This window comes from Leptosomus discolor, chromosome 4 (genome assembly GCF_034619465.1).
Source record: "Leptosomus discolor isolate bLepDis1 chromosome 4, bLepDis1.hap2, whole genome shotgun sequence".
In the NCBI taxonomy this organism is placed as follows: Eukaryota; Metazoa; Chordata; class Aves; order Leptosomiformes; family Leptosomidae; genus Leptosomus; species Leptosomus discolor.
In genome coordinates this window covers 46,293,895-46,301,459 of record NC_141394.1, presented here as the reverse complement: position 1 = coordinate 46,301,459, position 7,565 = coordinate 46,293,895, and positions in this window count along the sequence as shown.

Below are 7,565 nucleotides of genomic sequence, written 5' to 3'. Positions count from 1 at the left end.
AGATGAATCGCAGTTGCTCCTGAAAAGCATCGGTGGCTGGGGGGGTGGGGGTGTGATGTGCACAAGGAAGGGGTTTTTGAAAGGGATTATTAATGCACAGAGATGTTTTGGTGTCTGAGAGAAGCCCTGAATGGCAGCTCTGTGCTTTTTTTCTCTGTGCTCATTAACAGTGAAGCGTGTAGCTGCTGAAGAGCAGAGCCGAGCGAGGGGAGGACATGGCTGCTTCTCAGGCAGGGATGAGACGGGGAGCGGACATGGGAACAGAGGGAGGTGGGTGCTGGCTGTCTCCCTGAGAGGCAGTTTCAGGTTACGAGTTCAATGCCTGCCTCCCTTTGGGAGGTTGCAACATGGCAAGTCGTTTCTTGATGTGCAAACAATTAAAAAGAGGGTGTGGGGCGGAGGGAAGATGGAGAAAGCAAACACCTCCTCCGGGATCTGGCTGCCTCTGCAGCTGCTCACCTAAGGCACCTCTTGCGGAGCGAGTTTCACATAGGAAAAATTGTGTGTGGGGTGTGTGTGTGGGGGGGGGCATCAGGTTATTTGCAGGATGGAATTTGGAAGCGTGAGATCTGCCTTCGGCCTCTGGGTATACAGGGTGTTCCTCCCTCTTTTGTCTGGGCATAGAGTGGGTGTCTTGGGTCATATCAGGGTTACAGTTGTCCTATTGCTGCTCCCCAGGGTTGCCCTGTAATACCGGAGAAAGGGCTAGGGTGGGAGTCAAGGGGGCAGGAGTGCCATTCTTGCCCTCCTAGCAGCATCTTTGGGCATGGGGAACACCTTTCCTGCCATGTCCACTTGCACTGGGGGAGAGGCCAGCTCCCCAAGGGCTCCATTTTCTCCAGGTTTGACAATGTCCTGTGAGTTCTGCTCACTCCTGTTGGGTCCCTCAGCCTTGTTTTCTGGAGAAGGAGTGATTTCTGGTCTCCCATGCAAGAAAGTGCATGACTTTGCCTCTTTCTTTTGCTTAAAAGTTCCCTGCCTCCCTGCATCACCCTAGCCTTGTTGAAAATAGGCCACCCAAAGCCACTTGGCCTCCTGCAGGCCCACCGAGTGAGGCCTCCTGGACCAGGTGGAGAGGCCAGGAGAGGCGGCAGATGTTGGCTGGTGGGTTGGGAAGCCTCCTTCTGCCACCTCTCTGGAGGCTGAGGTGCGGGCAAGGACTGGGCAGCTGGGCTCCCATCCCAGCCCCGGGGAAATTTCGGCACACAGGGCTGATGGTGCTTGACACCTGCATGTGCCAGGTGCCAGTGCAGGGGCTGCCTTCCCTGGACAGATCTAGCACACGGCATCTGGATGAGGGATGGGAGAAACCGTGGCATTGCTCCTGACAGCAGAGGATGCATTTGTATTTCTGCTTGCTACCTAATCTCTCCAGAGCCAGTAAGCAGGGAGGGCAAATCTCCATTTTTTTTTTTCATGCTAATTTTCCTTTCTTCTTTGCTGCTTCAGTGAGCCAAGTACCAAACCGAGGGCTCTATATATCCTCTGGGAGTAAAATGCCCCCCAAGCCCTTATTTCTTTCTACTGAAGCTGAAATGTGCCATTTCCCTTATCTAAATGGGTGGGGGAAGGTGCACACAGGCCCTGTCTGGCCTGCTACCGCTCCCTCAGTCCTGGTTGATTTGTCACTGCCATGCCCCTCAGCTTGCATTGATGCCTGTCACTCTGCTGACAGCATGAGAGACAAACATCAGTTTGCCTTGGCCAGAAAACTTGCCATGCAAAGAAAAAAAGCCAGCTCAGGGCTTTTCACTTGGAGAGAAAGAGAGTGAGAAGAATAGACTTGAAAGCAAATTCCCATGTTGTTTTGCTTGGGGTGAGAGCTTTTCCCACGCTCCATTGGAAGGAGTGCAAGGAGCAAATGTTTCCCAGCGCCTGTAAACACCAAACACCACTGAGGAGCAAGGAAGAAAGCCTGTCTTATTGGAGAGGCAGAAATCAGCAGCACGCTCTCCCACAGTGCCTTGTGTCTGTGTGTCTGCTCCTTCTGTGGTGATGGCTTTTCCAGACCTAGCTATGTCTTCTGGGTGCGGCAGGCACATCGAGCCCAGGGTACTCTGACATGAGACCAGGTGGTGTTTGCTGACCCCCACAAAGTTGCTCCACAGCACCAGAGGCTACTGTTGCTTCTGTGAGAGTCTCAACAACTGGACTGGGAAGAGGCTGGTGGGTTTATTTCCCAAGCTGGCACCTTGGAAGCTGCTTGACATTAGCATTCACCTGGCACTGGTCAAGGACAATTAGCTCGCTCTGCAAGACTTTTGGTTCCCCATCTGAGGAAGGCTGGGAAAACAAGTCCAGTTCACTGCATCTCCCATGCCAGCAGCTTTGACTGGTCCAAGCCCCATCCCTCGCTACCCTTCCCTGGTCTGATTCCTGACTCCTGTCTTCAGAGAACTGAAAAATCAAATGAACATCTTGCCTTTCGGCAGTCCTCAGCGCTGGCTTCAGGAGCAATCTTTTCCAAAGCACCAAGTGCCTTGGGCCCTCCCCAACCTTTCCAAGCCCATCTGCTTTCCACATAGAGCTGGTGTTTAGCAGCCAGTCTGCAATAGGGCTATGCGAAACCCATCCGTGCGTGGGAGAGCTTCCCCATGCAACTCGCACCCTGGGAACCGGTTCACCAGCTCTGCAAGCAGAGGCCTGTTTCTAGCAAGGGAGTCTCTGTGTCTCAGCACATGAGGGGCTATGTGTCTTTAAAATGCCCCGAAAAGGCAGATGAGAGATTTGAGGGCAGCTTTCGGAAATGAGGAACCAACTGAGGCTGGGGATGCTCTTCAGGCATCCATGCGGGTTTGGTTCAGCTTTTCAAGGTGACTGGTGTTGGGGGAAGTTTGGAAGCTGGTGCCCGTTGAGCTGTTTAGGAGTGTGGGCCATGCTTCATTCCGAGGTGGCTAGCAGCACGTGGAAGTCTGTCCTGAAGGGTGCCCCAGCAGCCCAGTGAGCCTGCTGCTTTTCCCGGCTTGCCAAGCAAAGAGCATTTGTGATAACAAAAGCCCTGCCCAGGGGTCCCAGTTTTAAACAAAGCACTGGTGTCCCATTGCTGGTTCATCTTAGCATCTACCCAAACCACCTCCTTCATCCCCCCTCCCTTTGCCTTTGGTCTTGCTCATAGAAAGCCGTGCTGACAAGCACTGTAGCCTGCATGCGCCCGTATCTGCTCCTGTGATCTTCCTTTGTTTGGCTGCCAGCTTTCTGCACCTGCGTGCACGCCTGCTCTCCCTCTCCACTGCGGTTAGTCCTTCCCTCTCCCAGCCCATGGGCAGGAAAGTGGGTTTTAGCTGGGTCCAGGGGGTAAGGCAGTGTTTGGCAAAAAGGCAAGCATTCCCACTCCAACAGCAGCTGTGGGTGGGATGGGGAGACACAGGCAGCTTGGCTATTTGTGGATGAAGCGCAAGTTGCCCTGTGATTAACCCTCTGGAGGGGTCCTGTCCACATCTGTCCTGATGGGAGGTGGAAGCTCCATGCTTCCTTTGCTAATTGAGCCTGGATTGTATTAGCTAATCCCATCTCCAAATCCCCCAGCTGTTCAAAGCTTAGTAAGAGCAACCACACATGCTGGCTGGGAGGCTGTGCTGGTGTCCTGTTGGGACAGGGATTACAGAAACAAAGTGTGGGGGGGTTTTGGGGTGGGGTTTTTCTGCTTGTTTTTTTCTTTTTTTTTTGGGGGGTGGTGGTGTATTTTTTTTGGCAATCTGTAGCCAGCTGCCATCATCTCTATCTCCCCATCTACACAGAAAGTGCATCATAAGAAAAAAACCACTGTCATCAAGCGATGACAGGTGAAGTAAAGCCAGGGGTACCTGGAGTTAGTATCGGTTAGATACTGTGTGCTCCAGTGGTCCTCCCTTTGCCATGGTGCCCACCCCCAGGCATATCCCTTTTCTTGCATGGCTCACTGGGACGCGCTGGTTTGGAGCAGGCAGACTGTCCTGCCCTCACCCAGGAGGATGCTCCATGTTGCCACCGGGCTGCACATCAGCACCACCAAGGCCCTTGAAGTGATGGCAAGAAGTAGGTGAGGGCCTTGGGCAGCAGGGGCTGCAAGTATTCACCAGATGCACGGGAAAGGAAACAAACTGGATGGACACACTCGAGGGCATTCCCTATCCAGGAGGCAATGCAGCAGCCAGACCACCAGCCCAGAGCAGCCTCTCCTTTCCAGAGCCCCTGCCTGAATGGCAGGAGGAGATGCTTTGCCACAGCTTTGCTTTTTAAATAGAGGCAAGGACTGAATCATTAAAATCTTATCTGTCATGCTCATTTCCTTGAGCTTTTGTAGCCTCTTCTCCCGCCCAAACTACCTCAAGTGGGAGAGGGGACTGGAGCAGCTGTGGAAGCCCCTGGCCATGGTGTACAAAGCCCACTTGTTATCGGCACTGTCATATGCCTCTCTGCCCCCTCCCCCTTCCCAGCTCCACCACAACCACTGCATCCCGAAAGCACAGGCTGAGCATCCATCAAAAGGGCTATTATCCCACAATTTCTTAACAGCCACTGTTGCTCTTGAGTACAGAGAACCAAGCTCCCCCCTGACACAGTCCCCCGAGCTAAGGAATAGCAGTGCCTGTCGCTGGTTGGCATACTGATTTTGCAGCCCATGGCAGTGGCCAGGATGGGACAGGGGGCTGCTGCCTGCACATGGGGTTATGTTTGTGATTTAGGGTTTCATTCCTGTCCTACAAGGTAGGTGACTCCTATAGAGACCATAATTTGGCCTTCCAGATATTAGCAGGAGGGGTAACTCCCATGGAAGGTGCTTAAGAGACCACATCAGGGTTTCATTCTTTATGTCTGATGCTTTTAATCCACTCTTCCTAGGAAAGAGGGGCTGGATTTTGAGCGGTTTTTGGAGTTGGGTCTCATGGTGTTGTTTTGAACAAAAGGGGCACCTTTGACCCCAGGTATGTTCTCTTCTTACAGCAAGATGGGGTGTCAGGGTGGTGACAATCTCCACAAGAGCAAGGAGAAATTCCAGGGGCAGTGGGCAGGCACTGTGGGGGGCAGCCAGCACATCTGCTCTGGCAAGAAGGGGAGGGCTGGGGGAGAAAAGGGGCATGGCAAAACAAAGCCATCAGCCTCTGAAGGAGGAAAAAGGTCAGCAGTGCGCGGAGAGGCAATTTCCAGGGACGTGTGCATTGACCAAAGCAGCTCGTTGAGTGGCAGCAGGTATGAACATCCTGAGAGCCTGCTGAAGGACGGCCCTCGGCTCTTTCGCCGGGCCGGTGGTAGGCGCTGGCACTGGTTGCCACTGGCTCCACACAGGTACGTTTATTCTTGCTGCGTATAAGCAGGCAAACCAGTCGCAGCACAGACAATGCCACCCCCCTTCCACCTGAAAGATCTACCAGCTGTGACACCATGGGCGAAGCTGGAGTCCTGGCAGGGACAGGAAGACGCCCCAGCACATCGAGGACCATGGCCAGGAGGAGATCTGTGCACCACAGGCGGAAATGAGGATTTGGTCAGTCACACAGCATGGCGCATAGCTGATAAAAGGTGTTGCATGTTTTTCTGTTGTTTTTTTTGAAGCCCCCTGGAGGAAAAGGCACCATTGGCACCAGCAGTCTCAGGAACTGGGCAGCTTTGCTGGCCGTCAGCGATGGTGAACGCATCTCCAGAGAGCTTTGCTTTTTTTGTCTGCCCACAGAGAAACTCCCTGTTGGTTTATGCCTGTTTGTCTTCCTGTTCTCGGCAGGTTTCTGTTGCAGCTGACATGTTGAAAGCAAGACTTGGTGATGGTCTCACTTCTGCCAGGGAGGGATGGTGCTGGAAGCTCCTGTTGGCCTGAAGTTTCCCTTTGTGCCGTCAGGGTCGCTCCAAGCCACATGCCTTGTTGCTGAGTCAGCATTCTGGAAAACAACACATTGGAAGATATATGGCTGGCCAGGACGCGTGGTTGAATCTTAGCAGGCTTTGTGCACTGTTTTCCACTCAAGAGGGCTTTAGTGCAAGTCTTCTTGGACATTGAGAAAATACCTAAAATGAATAATGATGGATGACTGTACTGGAGAAGCCATGGGAGTTTACAGCTATGCAAAAAGCCATCATTCTTGGTCTCAGACCTTACAGAACAACTGGTTTATGAAAATTTGAGGTTGTTCAATTTTCCACTGAAATCTTTGGACATAAAAAGAACGAATTTACTAGAAAAAAAGAATTTTCATTATCTCATAATCCCAAGGCCTCCGGCATGGGAAAGGTTTTTCCACCTGGGGTGAACATCTCAGGACAGTTCACTCAGCAGGTCCAGTGCTGTTCCAGTGTGAACACAGGATGAATTTTAAATGTGATTTTCCTTCCCTAAGGTGTCCCTGACTTTTCACTAAGAAGGCATGTGAAGAAAATTATAGCACCTCAGCTAACAGAAAATTATAGCGCTCTTATTGAAAAGAGCAGAGGCTCTTTTTAAAGATCCAGGTACAAAATTCAGATGCTCAAATTTGGGGAAGTTTACCATCCATCAAAATTAGCCAGCCATACAGACCTCAGCTACAACCTCAGCTGAGCTGATTAGAGCTGGATTCTTTCATCCAAACCTTGTAAAATAGGGAAAACCTCAGAAATTTGGGGCACTTATTTTCCCAGCTCATTTCCCCCTCTCACAGATGAGCCATGGCTCTGTGCTAGAAGAGATGTTTCTGTCATGATGAAGGTATTTCTGAGAGCTAATTTACTCGCTCTCCAAGGCGCGCTGGCACTGGGGTCCTGCTTGCAAAAAGACACAGCAAATTGGTTGTGCATGGTTTGCTTGAAAGAAGAAGCAGGAGGTGTGTTAAGCAGATGTCTTCATGGCAAGATGGCAAATTGAGTGGAGAAATTCCCATATTTTTTTGTGTCTCTTCTTACCGTGAGGTCTCTGGACTATTTTAATAACTGATCGAGAAAGAAGGGAGAGCATGAGCAGGCAGTCATAACTGCAGAAGACCAGCCAGCTGCGATGTTTGCAAGCAAAAAGGTTTGCAAGCTGCAGTACTGCCGAAATTCCCTCAAGGAGAAGAATTTACCGGGATGATTGGTTCCCAAGAGGGAAATTTTTTCTATGATAAGTGCTGCGCAGATCTCCTGCTTCTGTTTTCCTGTTTGGGGCTTGGATTTCCCATTGTGCAAGCCCATTTGCCTTTTTAATCCACTGTTTTCTCCTGAAATATATGAGACTAGGAATGCTTTGTTGCGCTAAAGGAGAGGTGGCTTAAGCAGGGAACTGAGCTAAGGCCCCGACTGGGGCAGGAGGAGACCTAGGATTTTTTTCCCTGGTTTCGAGAATGTAGATGCTCAAAACTAGACACCACAGAGCAAGTGCTAGGTGAGGGAAGACCGCTCCTTTTCCAGCCTGCCCTAAAGCGCAGCTGAGATACTATGGGGAGCAAAACCTCATCCTGCCTGCATTTTAATGACCCCCGGCCTCCCAAGTGAACAGAAGTTTGGGATTTTCCTGAACGGCTGCCTGCATTTTTTTTTGCACGGTGAGATCAAATCCCGCATTCAATCGCTGCAAACTCCTCTCCCTGCCACAGCATCCCCTCGGGCTGAACTTCACCGTGCCCTCGCCTGGCGGCCTGGGC